The sequence below is a fragment of the Myotis myotis genome, unplaced genomic scaffold, assembly GCF_014108235.1.
Source record: "Myotis myotis isolate mMyoMyo1 unplaced genomic scaffold, mMyoMyo1.p scaffold_m19_p_3, whole genome shotgun sequence".
Lineage (NCBI taxonomy): Eukaryota > Metazoa > Chordata > Mammalia > Chiroptera > Vespertilionidae > Myotis > Myotis myotis.
The window spans coordinates 29,342,372-29,365,625 of record NW_023416335.1 but is presented as its reverse complement, the minus strand read 5'-3'; positions in this window follow the sequence as shown (position 1 = coordinate 29,365,625).

Genomic DNA, 23,254 nt, shown 5'->3' with positions numbered 1-23,254 from the left:
ATTCCATGGTTCAGAGGGACCATTTGTTCCCTTAAACTTTAAGGCTTAAAGGGTCACTGTAATGATAGATGAAGACATGGCTAAGGAAGATGAGTTAGGAGTGTAAGTGGGTAAAACTAATAGGAAAACCTAGGAAGATAAATCACAAAATACCAAAGAAAATAAAATAAAACAGAATCCTCATTCCTTAATTAAAAACAACAAACACATGAAAAAGCCAAAGTAAAACAAACAAAGAAAAACTCCTCCACAGCACACCACACTCTAAGAGTTTTACTATGTACTAAAATTAATAATCACGCTTGCTGTAAATATTTCACTTATTTATTTTACCCGTATTCTGCATTGGCGGCCTTTTCCTGTTGCCTGCTGGATTTAACTGACTTGGAGCAAAGAGATTTATGTAAGTTTCATTTTGCACATAGATTGTGACAGTCACCGATGAATTTCAGGGTTTGCGTGACTGAATGAGCAGTGTCTTACCCACCGCCTTGGGTTGAGGTGAAGTGGTGTAATGAAACCACTGTGAAAGTGTTACTTCCCCAGTCCCATGGGTCTGCCCACTTCCAGTGAACAAAAAAACTAGATAGTGGCTCTCCACAGTCTATTCTTTTATCCAGAAAAGCCATCCTTGTAGCAAGGATGAGGGAAACTGTTTTCACACAAGTAACAGGTTTATTAGTTATGATTATGTTTGACGAAAACACTGCTTGGTCAATGACGTATCTATATGCAGACAGAAGTGGTTGCTGTTACTTGGTTTTACCACATTAAAATATTCCATTTAAGTGAGATTTTTATAATGATATCACTGTGGTTTTCACAAATGTTTGGCCTATAAAAATGCTGCAGTTTACAATTTATAGGCAATCACCTACCTGTATTTTTGGCAGCCAAAGGAGAGAAAGCACAACTCCCTCGAGCCGAAAAGCATTTGAATAAACTTCACTTCCTTGTCATATGACTTTCAAACACGAGTCCTTTCTGAGTCTCATTTTCCTCAAATGTGAAAATGGGGCAACATGGCCTAGAGCTCCGGTAACCGCTGAGTTTACGCACACAGGAGGGCTGAGCGCACTGCCTAACACCTGACAGGCACTCGGTCCAGGTCAATCAGCGCCCTCCCTTTTGGAAACCTCTGCATTGTTCCAATGACAAACACCAGCACTGACAGGTGTGTCTGGACCCCTCAGCAGGTGTGCCAGGGTTGGGAACAGAAGTCAGGCATCTTGATCTCTGTATTTACAACAGACTGACACCCTTGTGTGTCTCATTAGGCTCACCCCTGAAAATCTAGACTAGGGAAGCCCTGCTCTGACCTCTTGGGACAAATGCAGAGCTGGGGACATGAATGCAAAAGTGGCGGGGGTGGGGGGGTGGTGTTATGGCTGAATGTAAATAGTTTTTCCTGTTATTTACACTCTCCAATGAAAGTGGGCCCTGTTCCCAACCATGGTGTCTACTCCCAGGCCTTGTACCAAACAGAACCTCTCATACAAACGGCACTAATTGGCTGAACCCCAAGTGAAGCCAAATTCAAAGCTTTTATTTTTGAAACTACAAACAGAACTACAGCTTTAAAAACACCAGGAAAATAATCTCAACAAGACATTACTACAGGAAAGATGTCTGAAATCTTTTTCACTGTGGAAATGCTATAGGTTTCTTCTTCTACTTTCTAAAATTGCTGACTTCATTAATAAAACAATAACTTAATCCGACTGACCATACATGAAGCCATCTTTTATTTACCCTAAGATCTCTCAATCAAATGGAGAGATAATCAGTGTTATCAATTTAGGTATTTCTTCGGCATCCATTCCTGTGACACATTAAATCTATGTCTCTATGAGAGAAGTGCATTGATTTTTTTTTCCCACAGCAGGATTTTTTTAGCTCCAAGAACAGCTGAGTGTTGCAAAAAGGAGCAGCTGCCCACAAGGAAGACTCCGCTTGGTTGATAAGATAGTTTAAAAGAAAAATCACCTTATTGCACATCCTGAATAACTGTCACACGAGGTCACGAACACTGTTTGATTGGACCATAGCAAAATGTTTAATGTATCGAATTCTCCAGAGTTCACGATAACTGCCTCACCAAAGGCCTGGACTTAAGTCTCAACCCCTCCTTCATTCCTTCACTTATAAAGCTGGGCCTGTGACCATGGCAAGCAGCCTGGGCACCATGTGTGTAGATCCAGTCAGCAAGTATATTGTCCCTACAATGGTCTTAATTATAACATATCTGCCTGGACTATAACTGAGTATAACATAATTATTATAAAACATAGAATCCTGGATAGTAGTTGCCTTAAGATAGGGTGCAAGAACTTAACCAACCCCTGAACCTGAATTTGTCTAAGTGATTTTGTAAATCCTAGGAAAAAATTAAGTCAGGTGTTTATCCGAGAACAGAGATGTGTCTTACACATAAATGAAGAATGTTTTCTTGACCCTCAGGTCTGTCTCTTCCCTACAGTGATGAGTAGCCTCAGCCTTGAACAGCAAACTTGCAGATTAATGAAGATAGTAAAATATATCACATCCTCCTGCCTCCAGGTGTAATATTTTATTCATATAAGAGCCATGTGAACCTTGATTTATATGGACTTTCATTAATAGGCAATATTCAATCACAAGGTTTCCTCTTGTCATCTCCAGGCTTCTTTAAATTCAACACCCAGTCACTAGTGTTGATGAGCGTTCCCTCCTCTTCTGGTAATACTATCCACCCCACCCCACCCCCCCAAAAAAAAAGAATTAAAAAGGGAAAGGAAAAGGAAAAGCAAGCAAGAAAGTGGCCAGACAAAATGTTTTGCAGTTTCAGTGTCGTTACATGCCTTGTTCTCCCCCAGTAGGTGTCTAATTGAACCTCAGCGGAAGCGATCGTCATTCAGCTGAACCTGGTAGAGTCCTGACTTCCACAGTCACACACATACAGCACTAGGTTTGCAATGAACTATTTTAAATCTCAGAGGGGTAAGGTGTGGTCTCCATTGTGATGTCATATATTTAAAAATTTGTAATTTATTTTTGCTATAAATTGTGAGTGCTTTCCAATTAGTCCTAAAATTTTAAGAAGCTCCAATTGGCCCCCAAAGAGAAATTAGATAACATATTCATCGTCATTGGTAGATTTCATTATGTTCAGAGCATTCATTCATTCATTCATTTGCTTCAGAACCACATATAGGACAATAGCAAACTTGCAGGAAAGGTATAAAAACCCATGGGAGTCCCAAAATTATGACTATTTTTAACTTTCTAAAACATTAAAACATAACTCAAGTACATACATGTATCTGCTAAAAAAAAAAAAAAAAGGAAGTGGTATGCTCCGTTTCCTGGTAGATTATGACAGGACGATAGGACTCCTGGGGATTTGAAGTCCAGTATTTTAATCCTCAGGCTATTCTAAGTCAAGTGCTTGCCAATGACATTGGAACAGGACTCCCCATCCAAATGCAGCTCTGGTCTGATGAAAGCAGAGGTGGGGTGAGGGCAGAGACAGAGGCAGAGGCTGCTTACCCACAGCTGAGCTGTGGCTGCCACTGCCAGAGAAAATGGAAGGGTCGACCTCTCCTTATGCAACTTCTGAAATTAATTTGGTGCTTAAAATCAGAGGTGCATCAAAACATGGATCACCTGAGGTTGCCTTTGCACTAACAAAGGCATCTCTTCAGTGTGGTGAGTCGGTGTGATGGCCCAGGGCCCAGCGCAGTGATTTGAGAAAATCACCCAGGGCAACAATTAGGCAATGAGTCGTCTGTGGCTGCCAGACATCTCACTGAATATTGGAGGAAAAGAGAGTTTATATGTAATCCAATTTAGAACAACAACACAACACCAGCAACTTCGTGTTCCCAGTTCTGCCTGGGAGAAATCCAGCCGGGAACTGGAGAGAGCTAAGAGCAGCGCACCAAGCAGGGGGCCTGCATTCACAGACCAGTGAGCATGGAGTTGGCTCTCCAAGCTCTTCCATGCCATTGATCTCACTAAGTTTCGTTTCCTCATCTATAAAGTCAAATACCTACCTCACAGGCTTTGTGAGGATTCAATGCCAGCACATAAGCGCTGAGCAGGTAATGGTTATTGTTATGATCTTCCAGGTTGCTGTTGTAGATTCAACTGAGAAGCAAAGGACATGGAGATCTTTGACCCATCCCTCCTCTCCAACAATTGAGAACCCTGATATTACCTTAATCTAATCACGAGGAGCTCTCTACATCAGATCTCAGAGGAGAGACTTGCAAGAAAGAGCTAAAGAGATGTAATTATCAGCTCAAACAGGAGGGAAATTTTAACCTCAGGGTACCCTTGCAGACCTGTGAAGACCTGAAGTATTGGAGAAGGTTTAAACATGGAAGAAATAGTGAGAGCCACACAAAAATTAATCTTAGCAGCAGAAAGGAGGCAGCTACTTGATTGATACTAAATGGATGAGTGTTCCTCAAACACGTGGCTCATTTTCTAATGAAGAACCTCAGCCCTCCCATGAATGGGTGGAGAGGGCGTGATCACTGGTCAAGGAGAAAGAGATGGGTGAGGGCAAATGATAGGGTGGCTACCCTTAACTGGGGTCCATCCATTCTCTTGCCAGGCATCTGATGAACCACCTTAACTGGGAGATGCGTGAGTCAGAAACAAAGCAAGTTTCCCTTAACATCTAACTACCTTTTATTCCACATATTTTATGTAGTAGGCAATTTGCTGGCTGCTTTAAACTGGTGATATTTCTAATTCCCACAGTGATCCTAAAATATAGCTATTATTGAATCAGTTATCTGGATAAGAGAAACGAGGTTAAGAGCAATTGAGTACCTTGCCCAGCTCAATAGATAGGGTGTCCCCCAAAAAATGTATACACACTTAACAGCTGATACAGCTCAATGTTTCTGCCACTGCCAAAGAAAATGGAAAGGTCAACCTTTCCTTATGCAGCTTCTGAAATTAATTTGGTGCTTAAAATCAGAGGTTCATCAAAACATGGATTCCCTGAGGTTGCCTTTGTTCCTTTCTTTTCAGATTTAACCCAATGGAATTAATAATTATTTAAAGTGTGTATACATTTTGGGGACACCCTGTATATTGATATATATAACACTTTGTTTGGCCGGAGTTCCTTCCCATTTTTTAAATAGGGTTCTGAATGTGGGTGGGCAGGAGCACTGTCACAAAAGAAGCTGCCAGCCACATAAGGGTTACCTCACAAGGTACTAAGTAACTGGCTTGGGAGTAAGCATGTGAGTCTTGAGGAGCCAGAGTCATGTTGAGGGAAATTTGTATGGATATTAGGGAAATCTCTTTCTGAAATTACTAACTCTAAAGGGGGTGTTGGCCCAGGACTGCCAGGAACTTTCTGTGTCAGGACATCAGCACAGAGGAATATAATGTGGAGAAGTGACAAGAGAAATGGATGCCTGGGAGCATCATTGAACACAGGGATCCAGCAGCACCAGGATTTCTGGGCCAGTGGTCTTCAGAGGGGTCCTGGAGCAGGAGCAGCACTTGGAACCTTGTTGGGAATACAAATTCCCAGCCACCCAGATTCCCTGAATTAGAAACTCTGGGGTTGAGGCTCAGTGATAACTCTTCACAAACCCTCCAGGTGAGTCTGAAGCTCAAACCATTTGAAAACCTCTGCTCTTGGTCAATTCATGGAGTTTTTAGTTTCATGAGTCAATAAACTCCTGTGTTTTTTTTTGTTGTTGTTGTTTTACACAGACTTTGATTGTAATAAAAGAAACAAAACCAAGATAGTTCTGACTTATTTTCACATAAAATTAATTTAAAGTCATTTTGTAAATTGCAAGCAAATTTTAATTATTTTATAACTAGAGGCCCAGTGCACGAAAATTCATGCACTGGGCCTCTAGTTATAAAATAATTAAAATTCGTGCACTGGAGGGGTCCCTCAGCCCAGCCTGCCCCCCTCTCACAGTCCAGGAGCCCTCAGGGGATATCCTACTGACTGCTTAGCAGCCCTAAGTTGCAGTCTGGCCTCCCTCTGCAGGAGGCAACAGGGCTGATCAGAGAAAGGCGCCGCCCCCATCACCCCACTGCTGATGCCACTGCTGGCCACTGCAGCACCAAGGTGTTTTCATCAACACAGATTCCAGTCCCTTCACCATGAAAAAATGACAACTTTCTTTAGCCATTTCAAGATGTCTCTTTCATAGGATATGACCTTTCTTTCTTTTTTTTTTTTTTCTTTCTTTCTTTCTTTCTTTCTTTCTTTCTTTCTTTCTTTCTTTCTTTATTTCTCTCTTTCTTTCTCCCTTTCTTTCTTTCTATCTTTCTTTCTTTCTTCTTATTCTCACCTGAGGATATTTTTCCATTGATTTTTAGAAAGCGTTGAAGAGAGAAGGAAAGACAGAGAGAAACGTCAATGTGAGAGGAACACTTTGATTGGTTGCCTCCTGCATGAGCCCTGACCTGGGCCCTGGCCAAGGAGGAGCCTGCAACTTAGGTACATGCCCTTGACCAGAATTGAACCTGGACCCTGCAGTCCACAGGCTGAGGCTCTATCCACTGAGCCAAACCGGCTATGGCAAGATATGACATTTCTTAGCCCCTCCAGCAGCAGACCTTCATTTTTTCCTCCAGGAGTGAGGTGGAAAAACCCTACATCATCTTCTTGGATTCTTATTACCCAAGTTACCAAGAACACTGCAAGTGGCATACTGGGAGCTTAGCCAATGAGTGGTCAGAAAAAGTGTTTCCTCTGCAGCTCACGGGTAGAGGCGGGACTGCAGGCACTCCGCAGCTGGCAGGCCCTCTCCTCTCCGGGCCTGCCCTCGGCCACAGTGGCTGCGGGCAGGCCTGCCCTCTTCTCTCCAGACAGCGACCTGTGCCCTCCGTAGCTTGCCTCACCACACAACAATCTCCCACCGCCTGTACATGCAGCCTCCTCCTGAGTGGTCATGGCTGTTATGGCGTCCCGGCTAATTTGCATATTCAATCCATACGTGTCTTTGAGGTAGCTTTCAGTTTTGTTTGTTTGCATGGGAGTCAAGACATCCCCTTGATGCTTGCAAGAAAGAGGCAATTTGAAGCTACACACATGGAAGTACTTGATGACCCAGTGAAACATACTGCTGGACATGTGGAAGCTGAGCTGCCTGTCCTACAAGAGAGTTAACCGGAAAGCAGTTAGCAAAAGCAGTCTGGGCCACAGAAAGGTGACTAGGGCCAGAAGTGTAGATCTGGCCATTGGACAACATCATAATTAAAACAACATAAAAGTCTAACAAATAACAGAAAACAAAAGAAAATGAAATCTTTGAAGAAAGAGTTGAAAGATGTACCTGAACTACATTTTTACTTCTACTAAATGAGTTGAGAATAAAAAGCCCAGAAAGATAGCGCAGGATATCAGAGTAAAGAGAATAGTGAATGAGGGACAGTGCTTCCTTACTTCCATGCTGGTCAGTTTCCTAGAGTGTTTCCAATGAAGCAGAACATTGGCAATTGTTTAAAGCACCACCCAGAGGTCAAAGGGTATAGGCTTAGAAGGAATCTTGGATTTGCCAATCAAGAATGCTGGTGAGCTGTTTTGGCAGAGCTGGGGAGATGGGAGCCACACTAAACCGGAAAGTGGTTTATTCGATGCTACCAGCGGTTGTCCTGGGGGTGAGAGGTACACATGGATGGCAGAAGGTTAACGTAAAGCCTTGAGGATGGCTTGTTCTAAGAGAGGGGAGGTTACTTCGGGTATATAAACTGAGGGGAGAAGTGAGTAAAAAGCCATGAAAAAGCAAGGAGATATGGGATAACCTATGAGCCAACATCCTTGAAAGAGTAGGGAGGCTCATGGGTATAGGAGTGTGTGTGTGTGTGTGTGTGTGTGTGTGTGTGTGTGTGTGTGTGTGTGAGAGAGAGAGAGAGGGGGGGGGGAGGAAGGAACACATAGCTCAGGTTAGAGGTGGGCTGAAATCAATTCCTGGGTTCTGTTCTTTCTACCCATAGATCTGCATGATGTCTCTCCAGAGGCAGTCATCTATTCATCCAACAAATGTTCATGAGCACGTACATACCAGGCAATGTGGCTATGCACAGACAGTTAGCAACTCTCAATGGCGTAGTTGCAGGGTAGAATAGGAGCTTTAGCTCCCACCTTGTATGTTCTGTTCTCCATCAACTCCTCAAGTCGCCTCAAATATATCAAATACATACAGATTATAAATTAGAACACTGTTCTTGCTATAAAATTCAGCAAGGATTACTACCTTTCTACCGGTCTCTGTCCTTAGAAATTAAGGGCAGTGACTGCCTTAGAAGGCGTAGAGAAGAGTACACAGAAGACCAATACAGTGTTGCTGGTGGAAATTGTGTTCTTTCATGGACACCAGTTTCCTTCCCATCTACCACAACTGCCGCTGGCTACAGAGTGGAGAAACAAAAGTATTTCATGGACCCAGGCCTCATATGAGATTGTGGTGTGGCAAGATTTGTTCAGGAAGGCTGTCCCTGAGTTTCCAATGTCCCATCTCCATCCCATTGGCACTGGAAAAATTCCAATCATCAAGGTCAAAACAAAGGCCAGTGTCTCTGGAGTTTCTTTTTCATATTAAAGCTTAGTCCTTTGGAACCTGCATGGACTGCCCCCATGCCGGTTGGCTTGCTAGACCCACATGGTGGCATGTTCCTAGGCAAGAGAGTACACTAACAAATGGGGCTAGTGGGAGAGGAGAGAGAGAGAGAGAGAGAGAGAGAGAGAGAGAGAGAGAGAGAGAGAGAGAGACTTATTTGTTCCCCTGGGGTTTATATCATCTCAGGCTAGGGAGAGACCAGGAGCTTTTCCAAAATAACCAATCAACTCTGCGACCTTTTGCAGGCTTCTGATGGGCCCACACCCTGACCAATGATCCCTTTCCCAGGATAGGCTGAAAGGTCTCTATGGTCAAGTACCCCTTCCTTTGCCATTTTGACTTCTATTACATATGTGCTTACTTCCCCCTACTCCACCCCCCATCCTCTCCTGCCTTGAACAATTCGTACTGGAGTGCTGCTGGGGAGATTTCCTGTTCACTCTGAGGGATTAAGTCTCCTCTAGGGCAGTCCCCTATAGTGTGTGTGAAGCTGTAGCTTCCTGGGGAAGCAAACAGGCTCAGTATCCCATTCAGCTCCCCAGCCCATTAGGCTCAACAATGTCTGAGTCCCTTTGCTTCCTTGCTTTAATATCTAGCTACCTACAGTAACAATTACAGAAGCTGAAAGTCAAGTGAAGGAGGCAGACATTCAGTTAACAGTGACAACACCAACTGTGTAGAACATGCTAAGAGAAGTAGACCGGGGTGCTCCAGTGTGTACCTCGGGGTCATACGATTCCATCAGAGAGCAAGGAATGTTCCCAGAGGGAGTGATAATGCCTGAGCCCTAATATCGGAGGCCTAATATGAGATATCCAGTCTGAAAAGAGAGTCAACTGGATGTACTAAGAGAAGCAGGAGGGAAGAATGAGCAAGTTCAGAAAAACCCAAGACATTCTGCATGTCCAGGGCAAGAGGGGAACTAACTCCACAGGACTGTAAGTCTGAGCTAGTGCTTGGGCTTTCTTCTAAAGGCCATCAAGAGCCTTTGGGCAGAAAGTCAACTCTGCCAGTGTGGTAGATGGGAAGGAAACTGGTGCCAGAGGCTGGGGGGTCATAGTAACAATCCAGGCAAGAGATGGGTGCTAAGTGGTGCTCCAAATGGGGGCAAAGGCAGAGGAAATTGGACAGGACGATTCTAGGAAGACAACTGGGCTAGAGGTGGGTGTGCGGAAAAACCATGAAAATGTGTGCAAATTTGCATATATGAGCAAATTTGCTTTTCTTCCTGGGGAGAGTTAATTTGTTTAGAAAGTCTGTGGTTCAAGAAATGTCCATATATTTGGGAGATGCTTGCATGTCTGTTGGCCGGGACTGGGTAGTTTATTGGATAATGAGCGATCACAGCATCATGCCCAAGCTTCTGGCTTCTCCCCAGGATGTCTCCTCCACAGTTTGCAGGCATGTTGCTCTTGAGTTGTCTGTGAGCCATTGAGAAGGTGGGAATCAGGAGGTGCACATGCATTCACACGTAGGCAAATCTTTGGGCAGCTGCTCGTGTTCTTTAATGAGGCTAATTGTTCAAGCACCTAGTGAAGCTGTTTCAGGTCAAAGTAGGGAAGACTTGTCAGTTTTGTTTCTCCACTCATCTCGCCTTGGAAGATCCATGTGTCAGCCAGAGAGTTATCCTGGGCACCAGGAGAATGCGATACATACTGCCCAGGTCATGGTTAGAGACCTCAGCCCAGGAAATGAGCCTCACCCCAGGCCAAGTACAGAACAGTTTCCTGAGCAGCACGAGGCAGCCTGCTTCACACATTCCAAAAGTAGCCAGCGGCAGGAAAAAAGGAAGCAGCAAAAAAGAGAAAGGAAGCTGGCAGTCCCCCCACCACTACCCCCACAATTCAGCTTTTAGATCCATCCGGAACAATTGCCTGCAGCCACTGGGAACCCTTCACAAAGCGGGGAGGTCTATTGCAAATTAAAAACAACAGCCTGCCAGTCAAAGGAAATGTTTCTAAGCACAGAAAGAGGGATACCACTGTGGGGGGTGGGTAAAAGGGCTTTGAGCACTTCTTCGAAGCTGCTCACACACAAAAGCACCTCTGTGCCTTTAAAACAGGAACTCCTGTAAGTGTCCCCGGGTTTCATAACCTGGATGCTGCCCGCAGTGATGTGGTTTGGAAATTAACCTTGCTTTTCTTCCCACTGCTGTTTTACATATTAATTAAAGTGTTTTCCTCAGATCAGGAATGCCTGCAGGCTGGCTGGGTTCTGCAAAGGCAGTTCATTCCCTGCTGCTCCGCCCCAGCCACGGCTGTGCAGAATTCAATGATTAAAACTTTCCCAAGTCTGCTGTAGACCCCCGTCTCCCTTCACTGGCTTCGTCGTAGAGAGCACACACTTTAGCATGTCCTTTAAAAGTCATTGTTTCTTTTCCCCAAAGACAGACTGTGCAGAGCTAATTTAGGGGAGTGTGTTGTAGAAGACATTGTTGAGAAGGTAGCCAACTCTAGTTACCTCACTCATGAGTCCACTTCTTTCTTTTTCTTTTTCCATCAGTGCTTGGAAAACATGTGAAACAACTCACATTTTATGAATAAGTTGACTTGTTTAAATTTATTTGTTTTTAGAGAAACTGGTGGCTTAAAATTTGAAGGTGTGGAAGATCAGATCCCCCAATGTGTGCAAGTGTTCAACAGAGTTCAGACCCCAATCGCCTGCTGCATTGTCAGACTTTTTATGGCCCCATTTTCAACTTTGAATATCATTTTTTTTAATGTGCTTAAGATACACAATAAGGCCAGGATTAATTTTCTATCTAGGTACGAGTTAATATTTCTGCCACTCAAGATAATAAAATTAAGTCATAGTTACTTCCTTAGGTTTTGGATACTTTAGCCCAATATATTCTTTTCAATTCTGAATTATAATTTGGACTGTTTCCACGAACTTCTTGGATTATGTTAAATAAACACCTTTTTTTGTGATTTTAGATAACCATTTTTTTTTCTATAAAATCAAGTGTTAAGTGATCTAAACTGGTAGGCAGTGAGACAGACAAGATCAGAGCAAGGGTGATAGGCCAGGTGCAGAAAGTCACCAGGGTGGAAAGCCTCAGGTGCCTAGCAACAGGAAAAACTGGGAAAATAAGGATCTCAACCCCAAGTAACCTTTCCTCCCCTAGCACAATGTCATTCAGTTTAGACCCCATGACCTTTCATATCATTGGTCATGCAGTTTGGACCCTCCCCTGACCTTTCCTCCCCAAGCATATTGCTAGTCATGAGGGTTAGACCACCTCAGAGGAGGAATGAACAAGGAAGCCAGATAACAGGCCTTAAGCATTAAATCCCCAGGACAATGAGGTTCTGACCCTCATCAAATACATCTAGGCCTCGGTTGTATTCAAACTCTAGGCACAGAAAAACAGCAAAAGCCTCCCTCTCATGACCTCAGGATCAGCTGCATTGACTAATGACCCCGCCCTAGTGCCAACCAATCAGTGGAAACCAGGACACACCAGGAATGCTGATGAATATTCTATTGAGAATAGAAGACCTCCTTGCCCCCTAAAATCACCACCCTTAAAAGCCCTTAGGAAGGAGGATCCAGTGCCTTTCCCCTCTCCCATCTTCACTCCCTATACTCCCACCCCAAGCACTTTACCTCCTGAGCACATTTCTTCTACCACTCACTTCTTCCACCTCTGTGAGTTTCTAAATAAACTTTCTCTTATAGTTTGAGTCTTGGCTCTGAATTCTTTCTTAGCCAAACTCAAGTACCAAGGTTGCTGAACCAAAGTGTGGTCTGACTATCCCAGGTAACACTTGGTGCCATTCTAGCCACCAACAAAACTATAAAATGCAAAACTATAAATTGTAGGGGCTATAAAATGTAGGGACAATTGGGAATCTGTAATGAAAGTAATTAAATTGATATACCTAAAAGCAGAATATTCCAAAATTGATATAAAGGATATTTTGTAAATCCCAGTACAGAGAAGTATATCTTGTTGATTTATTAAAAGAAAATAAAGCTACTCTCAATATTTTCCTGCTTGGTATTCATTTGTAAAATTCAAGAGAGAGTAATGAAGGTCAGGGTTCATTGAAATGAGAGTTTAGGGGTAACCTCCATACTATCTATCAATGGTAGCATCAGAAATTGTATTACTGTTGACTTATTCCTTGAAAATATGTCTACAGTAAACCCTCCTGCATGTTGTACATGTGCCAGTAGAATGGCAGAAATTCTGAACTAAGCCACTTAATTAATAGGAAATTTAGTGGCTCCTGTGCTGTAAGTCAAGAGATAGGGCTGCTTCCTATCTGGGGGAGCCAGGAGTCCACCGTGTCCTCAGTCTCAGTTTCTCGCCTGCATTAGTTTTGTCACAACACTGAAACCTCTTGGTGTCCTGGGCTGATCCCCTGAGAGCTTGCTTATGTCCACTGAATAATCGCTTCCAGAAGAACTTTCATTTGGCTGGGAAAGCCCTCCATGAGCTGTAAAAGTCTCCCTTCCCAGGCGTGCAGCAGTCCTGAGCCATTCAACAGCACGGTGGTGGCTCAGTTGCCCCTCCCAGAGGGAGCTGTGGGTGGGACCAGCCTCCCTCACTGCTTAAGGTCTGCCTGGATTTAGCTTTCTCTTAAGAAACGTTTATTGACTGAAGCTGACTGAGATTTGTAGCAAAGGAACAGCCCGTGCAAAATTGCAAATCCCCATCACAAGAATAATCCAAAGAGAGAGAAGCCATTGATTACCTGTCAGGAATGTCATCAGGTTTTCTGCCCTGAGAAGGACATAAGCTGCAACCCCTTCTGAGGCTTTTTTAAATTCCAACATCGTCAGATGTTATACTTGTTGAAAAAGGAATGACTTGAACCCAAATCTTTGCCTCAGGGACAGTTTAGTGGATTCAAGTGGTTACTTTGGAAGGCAACTCCACAGAGCCCAGTGGGGAGGTGGGGAGTCTACAAGGAAGGGAATGTGGTGAAGGATGTGCTTGGGAATGAGTTAACACGGGGGCAGTTGGGACTCCAAGTGGCTGAGGACCACATAAACAGGGAAGACACAGCTCAGGGTTTCCCTCAGGCAGGACCATGGGTGAGGTGGCAGGGGTCATGGGGCACAGGGAGCTGCCCTTTGTGGTGAGCAGAGTGGGGGTGTGGTGGGCCCCAAGTCCTGCTAAGGTGACTCTAAGAGACGCAGCAGAGTGGTTACCTGGGAAAGCACAGCAGGCAATGGGAACAGAAGTTTCAAGGAGAAACTTTCAGAGAAGAAGCTGGGAACCAAACCAAACCAGAAAGCTTTTCAGGACACAGTTAGAGTTTTCCTCCCAGTGAAGTTGGGACACATCTGACCTATTTTCTTAACAGGATCACAGTGCTTCTTAATAAAGAATAAATCAAAAGGGGGCAGGGGCAAGAGCAGGGTGACAAGTTAAGAAGGAAGCCAAAATCCAGGCCAGAGGAAGCAGCCGAGCCAAGTGACAGCAGTGGGAGCTGAGGAGCCTTCAGCAGTGGACAGAGGACTCATTTGAAGGGATAGCCCCCAGGACTTGCCGCTGTGCTGGAGACCAGGAAGATTGCCACCTGCCACCACATGTGGCCTAAGCAGCTGAAAGAATGGAGCTGCCATAGTGTGGTGGGGAGGTGACAGGAACAGTAAGGTCAGGGATTAGGGAGGCCACAGGGAAACACGGATCTGGGGATGTGGAGAGCCATGGGCATACAGATGGTTTCTGCATATTTATAGACATGAGATTGGATGGTGTGACCATGGTGGTGCGTGTAGAAAGGCAGCACATATGTCTGAGGCCCGAGGCTGGTGGGATAACGTCAAAGAGACTAAATGAAAGCAGGCAGAGATGAAGGAGGAATGCAAGAAAATGTGCTGTCCTGGAAACCAGAGATGCATTCAAGGGAGAAGAAAGTGGCCAATGGTCAAATCTACATGACTGAGAAGAGAGAGAGAGAGAGAGAGAGAGAGAGAGAGAGAGAGAGAGAGAGAGAGAGAGAGAGAGAGAAGGGAAGGGAAGGGAAGGGAAGGGAAGGGAGGGGAAGGGAAAGGAAGGGAAGGGAAGGGAAGGGAAGGGAAGGGAGAAGGGAAGGGAAGGAGGAAGGGAAGGGAAGGGAAGAGAAGAGAAGAGAAGAGAAGAGAAGAGAAGAGAAGAGAAGAGAAGAGAAGAGAAGAGAAGAGAAGAGAAGAGAAGGTTTGCAGATGGTATTCTTTTTCTGTTTAGTTGCCTTGACCGGGGGGGGGGGGGGGGGGGGCAGGGGAAGTGGGGGTGGGGGAGCTGAACTCTGCTGCTTCTGACTCAAACTGTTATTTTATTCCTTATAATGTCCCCACATGTTTAAAGAAGTGAATGTGCATATTGTGGGATTTAACATAATTTTCAATGAATGAGGGAATTCAGGTAGAGGGTTTCTCAAAATGCTAATATCAAATGGTCAGATCTTCTAAAGGAACATCTAGGGTACATTTTATGAATAGGTTTATTAAATCCAAGAGGCCCCCCAAAAGGATACACACTCATGATATATTTGCCTGTTACACATAATCATATCTTTCAAGAACAGCCCTGCCAAAATATACAGAAGAGTGTCGCCGAGGTACCCAAACTGGCCACAAAAGCTATTTATCAAAATGCAAAGTTAGTTTCCTACAGAACTGCCTTTTCATACTAACCCACAATCCCACAAACAAATGATTTTGAATACCCAAAAATTCACATTTTTTGAGAGATCCAACGCTATTGGTACAAAAACTTCAATCACCGAGAGGCCGACACCGCACGAGGTTTAAGCTCCCTGAAGCTGTTTGGTCTTTCTTAACCACATGGCACTCCTCTCCAGTTCACTCTTTTGGATGATTTGCACATTTCTAAAAGGATTATCCCTGAGTTACCATCATACTTTTATAATCATCACTTATTATTTTGAGTCAATTTTCTAAATATTTACATCCATGAGTTTCAAGGTTCATGGTAGATGGGACAGTCACTCATTCCTTCCCTCAAGGGACATACACTTTAGTAGAGAGCTAAAACAGTTACCCTAATTCAGGGGCAAAATGGGACAAAAAAGTGATGTGGATCAGTCATGTGTTTGAGGGGATCAGGGAAGTCATGGAAAAGGTAACAATGGAGAAGACCTTCAACAATGGGCAAATTTTTGCCAAGCAGTTAGGAAACAGAAGCATGAAGATAGAAAGGTGTAAATGTGCAGAGAGGACTCCTTATTCCTGCCTGCCATGGGGCTGCTGCAGCACAGGAGATGTGCAGATGGGCTACAAGCAATAAGGCTGGAGTCCAGGCTGGAGCTTTAAGGGCCTGCAACACTAATATGTAGACTTTGGACTTGGTAACAAGGGGAAACTGTTAAGGTTTTTTGCATAGAACGGTGACATAATTCAAGCTGAGCATCAGAACCATTAGTCTGTCTCTGTGCAGAGGTGGACTAAAGTGAGATAAACTGGGACAGGAAGTCCAGGCGTAATAAGCAATGTTATCAGTGGGAATGGATGGATTCCAGTGACATGTCAAAGACTGAAACTGATTGGCTGTAGGCAGAGTGAAGGAGGCTGTCTGAAATAAGCCGCCCACTCTAAGTCTTAGTAGCCCTGACTCAGAGAAAATGGTCAGGAGGTGGAATTGGTTTTTGGGGAAGACAACGATCCAGTTTTGGACATGTTGAATTTTTAAGATGCCATAAGGGAAACCCAAATTAAGGCATCTCGCAGGCAATTGTGCATGCAAGGTTGTGGCTTCTGGGATTTGAGAGGCAGCTGCAAAGAGAAACCAAAGAGCAAGGTCATAGATAGAGAAAGAAAATGAAGAACTGAGAAGGTCACTGATGGAAACTTGGAGTTGATGAGGTTATAGAGCAGAAGAAGCAAGAAGGGGTGAAGGAAGAGGATCATTCAGCAATCAGAGACCAAGAAGTGAGGGCATGGGGACTGTGTGTACAGGTTTGGAATCAGACAGATTGGAGTCCAAGCCCTGATCCTGCTCTTCTGTGGTCATAAAACCTTGGAAAATTGGTCTCAACTCTCTGTCAGCAATCCATCATGTTTTAAATGAGAGTTGTTGTGAGGGTGAAATGAGAAGAGGGGTGTTTGGTGGGAGGTCTGGCTCACAACAAGCACTCAAGAAAAGGTGTCATGACTTCATTAAGCAGGGATGATGAGTCACAGGGAGCTGCTCAACAGCAATGTGTTATTGTTTTGGTAAGTAGAAAGTTGTCAACACAACCATTTCACTGGCTGGCATAGTGGGAGCCAGACTACAAAGGGCTAGGGAGGGAGTGACTATGGAAATAGACAAGCATTTCTGTCTTCTTTTCTTGACCTGGAGAAAGTCTTTTTTCCTTCCTTCCAATTGTAGTTGACAATTTATCTCTTGAAGGTTTTCCTTGACTCTTCAAACCAGAATTAGTGGCTCCAGCCTTTGGTGTCTTGATAGGTCTTTGTTCTTTATATTAGGTCCCAGTGACACAATCTAGTCATTCATTTTCTTACATGCATGTTTTCCAGGAACTCGCCCACACTGATTAGACTGAGAGTGATTCAAACTGGAATGATGACTGACTATGGATGACACAGCAGGAGGACGAGCGTGCCAAGTGGGCGGGGGGAGGGGGCCGGGCGGGGGGATGGTTAAGAAGAGGAGGAAGAAAGGAGCTCTGATTGGTGAATGCAATTACGTGGAAATAAGGATCATTTCGACAAAGCCAGGGCCACTGTTGGGTGGTGAAGACTGAGGAGATGGACTGAGAAAGCCCATGCAGTGTCCTTGTCCTATAACAGGTTCAAATGATGTTCTGGGGTGTTAAAAAGACAAAGATGTAGAAATAACAAAACATCAATGAAACCCAAATTGAAATTAGAAATTTGACATGGTGTGTCATGTGCAACCCCATGCTAGAATGCCCCTTACTACAGGATCACAAATTCCTGCCAGGAATTTGACACCTGTCAGGCCTTTCATGGCTGATCTCCTCACTTCTACAGGATGAACGTGGATGGAAATGCATATGAAGCTATTGAGGGAGGATGAACTGGGAGAATAGAGAGAAGGGAGGGACTAGTGGTAACCATTGACTGGTGCACAAGTTCAAGAGGAGTATCTACTGTCATGTGACTTTACAAACTAAACCACGGAACTTCAATGGCAGACACCAATAAACCTTCACCTTTGCTCTGAAGGTTTTGCTTTGAGTTTGTGAGTCAGTTGGGTGACTTCTCATCTAGACTGGGTTCTCTTATGTGTTTGGGACAACTGGACTGACTGCTGTCTTCTCCATGTGGTCTCTCATCAGCCAGCAGACTAGCCTGGACATGTACCATGGTAAAGGCAGGGCTCCAGGAAAACAAGAAAAAGCTGCAAGGCTTCCTGAGGACCAGGTACTGTCACGTCCTCCACATCCTACTGGCTACAGCAAGTCACAGGCCAACTAGACTCTATTTTTTGGTGAAAGAAACCTCAAAGTCACATCTCAGGGGGTTGGGCATAGGGCAAGACAAGAGAGAGGAGTATGTAGGACCATTTTGCAATCAATTTACCACAGGAACCCGGAAGAAGAGAAGGGGAACAAAGAAGATTGGTAGATGGCCAGGCAAGGGACTTTGGAGTTTGAGGTCTTGGCAATGGATCACTTTCAACTCCTGGTAAGGCCTAATGAGTAAATCTTGGAGTTGCTTGTTGATACTATAATCTGTCATGCAGAATGTCATTTAATGAATTGGGTAAGAAATCGTCATCATTTCTTATGATCTATTTTAATGCTATGACCTATTATAAAATTAATGAACTTCACGAAGGGCTTGTGCCTGGAACAAAGTAAGTGAAAAGTATAGATATTTGCTGAATGGGTATAATTTAATGACCCATGAGATAATTCACTTATAAGAAAAGTGAGGTCCAGCAAGGTAAGATAACTTGCTCAGTGTGACACAGGAGAAGAATATTCTCCTAGTCTTTCCTATCTTCTTTTCACTCTTTGTTAATAAGTTTTATATGCCTGATAGAAAAAAAGAAAATGATTGAAGTAACAGTAACATTAAGTCATGTAATTTTTATTTATCCCATCTCCCCAAAGAAGTACTGAGGCTAATGTGATACATTATGTGGTATGAAATAGAGTATCTTATTATATAAGAAACTCTATTATATAGATTCCATGCTAATTACTTAACAACATGGCTTAGAAAATCAAATGCAAGAACATTGTTCAATCATTTTATTGTACCGTATTTATTTCAGCATCAGGATTTTCCATGACAACTCATTCCATATTTATTCAAGGAAGGCTTTCATAAAAAAGGATCCTTGTTTTTATAGTCTTAATCTGCTTGTCAGTGTTTCCCTTTGTCAAGAAGAAAGTGGAGATCCTATCCCCAAAATGCATTATAGCCCTTTGCTAAAAACAGCCTCAAACCACAGAGGAATGATGCTGCAGAAAATAGTAAAAAAAAAAAAAAAGAAGAAGTAGCCCAAAGACAAGGTTCCACAATGAGCATGTGCCATGGAAAGTGATTTGACTAGAAGCATCTGTAACAGCAGCAGAAGTGATCAGCAAGTAAAAGCTGAGGGTGCTGAAACTGGATTTGTAGGCATGACATTATAAAGGAAAACATGGGATCCTGTTTATCCCATAACAAAGCTTATTATTATGAATTATTATATAAATTAATATATTGGTTGTATTTAAAACTTCATGTCTGTGTGAATATTCAGATATGTATGTATGTATTTTAATTCAAGTGAATGGATAAATTAATTATCTAATAATAATTGAATCATTCTTTTCTCCTTTCCCATTTTCAATTCTCCCATAACTCTAAAAAATATAAAGGTAAATTAATGTATTGATTATAGACCTGTACTAGTATGGATGGGCATAACAAATGATTAGCCACTTGTCAACCATGGAAAGGAGTGTGGATTCTCCTTCAGGTGTGCTGGAAGCCACTGGGGAATGATTTGATCTGACTTATATGGCATATATCTCACTGAGTTGTATGGAGAATGAAATGGAGGGGGGTGGGTGGGAATAATACAACAGGGAAGATCACTTTGGAGGCAGCAATGTAGCTAAATCAAGAAATGATGATGACATGAACTATGAGGGGAGATGGTGAGAAGGTTAGATTAAGGGCAGGACATCCTTTTAAGGTGAAGAAATTAGGATTTGCTGAAGGGTTAAATGTAGGGTATGAGATAGAGGGTAGATAACAAGATGGTTCTCAGCTTCTCAGGCCTGTGTGTTTGATGGATGATGGTGCTATTTACTGAAGTAGGGAAGACTGGTGGGTGGGACAGGTTGTCTTAAATAAGAGGTCTTTTTTGATCATGTTGATTTCAAGGCATCTGTTAGACATGCAGGTGAGATGTTCAGTAGACTTGAGTCATTGGCATATAGATGGTGTTTGGAGCCATATGTTTTTGTAAGATCGCCATCCAAACATTGTGTTTTGGAAGGAGGTGGTAATGAGGATATTTGGCAAGAAAAGCAGAATGGGGGATTCAGGAGGAGGAAGAGCAGGTCTAGGCAAGAATATGATTTTGTTTTTTTTTGTTTTTTTTTTTGATATGTTGAGCCTGAGGTGTCTGTGATACACCCTTATGAGTTGTTCAGCTTGGAGTTAAGTGAAGTTGAGACTCATGAAAATTAGAGTTGAGGACTGGAGAGAGTCAGGATATAGTGTTGGGAACTGAAGAATTAGGGTGCATGAGAGTATCCAGAAAGGATGTCGAGTAAGGTGAGCAATGGGACAGTTAAGAACACTGATTCATAGCACAGGAAGAGGGAAATGTGCTAATGAGAGAAGCTGTGTCACACAAACTCTAGTCAAGAGAGAGGATCTGCTTCTCATGTCCGGGTTAGCATCACTGTCCCTTCTTACCACCCATGGAAATTCTGTCCACCAAGCAGTACAATCATAAGAAAAGGGGGTTTGATTCCATAAACACTCCTAAGGGGCATTTGGGTAAATATGCAGAAAAAGAGAAGGAAAGTCATACCCTGACCACAATGGAGTAAAACCCCGGGTATAAGTAGGTATAGGAAAGAAACTCTTACCACGACTTTGCATAACTTCTCATCATTTCTCCCCAAAATCCAGAAGACTACTCTTACGTGGACCTCTGTGACATGTGGTGACATAAGGAGATGCTTAGGGAGAAGGCAGCTGCTGATTGTGGAGGTTTCTTCCCCTGCTTCAGAGTGGTTTTGCAGACATCCTTTTCACTGCACAGTGCCATTGGTGTCACCGTTGGATGACTTATGCCAGGAAGCCTTAGCGACTCCCCAGCAGGGCCCAGGCCTTCAGTATGTCCGCCTTAGGGGAGACACACTCAGATAACCGGTTACAGTTACCCTTGTGCCATGTCATGAGTGATCCTCCCGGTTCCACTCTGGTTCATTAGCCCATTATTGTGCCAATTTAGAAAGGCAGATTTTGAAGATGAGTGAAATAAAAGGTGAAAAACACGAATTTTTAAGAGTTAGCTCCTCTTCCCAATGTGTGTGATCCACTCACTCTGTGCTTAGCATTATACCCCTTGCTGCCCAATGTGTGGTCCCCACACCTGCAGCATAAGCATCAGCTGGGAGCCTGTTAGACATGCAGAGTCTCAGGCTCCACCCCAGACCTACAGAATCAGAATCTGCATCTAATATCTGTGTGCACATTAACGTTGGAGAAGCACTACTATAGAATCTACACTAATAAAAGAGAAACAAATTGACCATCCCTCCGCTATGCCCACTAGCCAATCAGAGTGATATGCAAATTAACCCAACAAAGATGGTGGTTAATTTGCATACACAGGCGTGTAGTGAAGACTGAAGGCAGCATAGAAGGAAGGCAAGTGCTGCAGAAGGGAGTGAAGCGAGAAGGGAACGGAGCCGAGGCAGCAGAGATGGGAGGGAGCAAAGTGGCAGAGAAGGGAGGGAGCGAAGTGGCGGAGACAGGAGGGAGCAAGGCAGCTTGGCTCCCTTCTCTGCTTTGCTCCGGCCTCAGGAAGCCCTATTCTTGCAGGAATCTTCCTGCAATGGGCCTCTAGTATTAAATAACACTTTACTTAGGTGTTATTTTAGGTGTGAACCAAAGAGGCAAGGCAAAGCAATGCAGATTGCAGAGATATATTGTTAGAGATGATGTGGCCTGCATACCTACTTGGTACAGCACTCTCTCACTCCTTTAAGAGTCCCCTTATATATGTTCACTATTTCTAGGACCCAGCAGCAGTCCAAGAGATTTCCCCTGTACCAGCTTTTGAGCAGGAAGTTGAGTGACGAGTGACGTTTGTCCAATGTCATGCAGGACACAGACCCAGGCTCTGAGTTTTTATCCCAGGATCTTTGATGCTGTAGTTCCTGCAATCTCATGTGTCAGAGACTGAGAGGAGCAAACTCTAATATTTTCTTTGCTATCTACTAGTTTGGACATTTACCACTGTGTCTCAGTTCAGTCACTTCCACATAATTGCCACAAGTGGGTATTTTACAAACGTCTTATAACAGCTATTGTAAACAGGGTGACTTAAAAACAGCCGAAATCTATTGCTCACAGTCTGAAGGCTGGAAGTCCAAGCTCAGGATGCTAACACAATGATGGCCCACTTCTGGGTTGAAGACTGCTGATTTCTCCTTGTATCCTCTGGTGGCGGAAGGGACAAGGGAGCTTTCTTGAGCCTCTTTTATAGGGGACGAATCCCCTCCATCATCTCCCATAGGTCCCACCTCCCAATACCAGCACCTCGGGGCTTCAACACAAGAATCTGGCAGAGACACAAACATTCAGTCTATAGCAACAAGTAAAGATTAGAAAGTATTCTACAGAATGACAAAAACTATTTCAATATATGTTTTAAGTTTACTTACTAGTACATGTATACCTTTGTGCAGTTCAAGATTTCTAAGTCTCACCTTCCTACCTGACCTTGAGTGCAAAGAAAACAATTAAAAAGTTTTATTTTCTTCCCCTTGATAATAGTTTAGAAAGCAGCACAATGAAACTCAGGAAAAGGAAGAGGGCACGTGAAACCCCTTTTCCACTGAACTTATTCTTAAGCAATCAAATGAAAGTGCCTGTCAGCCTCTGCAGTATGCCAACCATCTGGCCTTTGCATCCTTCCTGAGTCACCAGGTAAACAGCTATTAGGCTCCCTGTACAGGCTGTCTTGATCTGCTGCTCACTGCCCTTAGGTGTGTATATTTACTCCCAGGGTTGAGCATATTTCAGCCACACCTGGATGCCTCCAGGTAATTGGGAGAAAACTTTTAGTGGAAGGGAAATAGCATAGCTTTGAATAATTGGAATGTGTGTGCAGGGGAAAGTGAGTGGGAGGGAGGGGGGTTACTTACTCTCCTCAGAATAGAGCAACTTTGCTTCCTATTGGGAAAGTGTGCAATTGGAAGGAGATAGACATGCTAAAAGGCTCTCGTCACTGCTTCCTGCTGTATTCAATTAGGCTTCTTAAGGATGCCAGAAGGGAATTCCATTATCAGAGTGACTCCAGGATTTACCAGAACTCTGGAGGACAAGTCCAGGGGGCTGCCCTCTTGCAAACATGGTGTGAAACCAAAGCAGGATGTCATGATTAAACCAGATGCAGAGGTACAGTAGTCCCCCTTATCCGTGGTCTTGTTTTCTGTGGTTTCGGTTACCCACGGTCAACCATGGTTCAAAAGTGCTAAATGGAAATTTTCAGA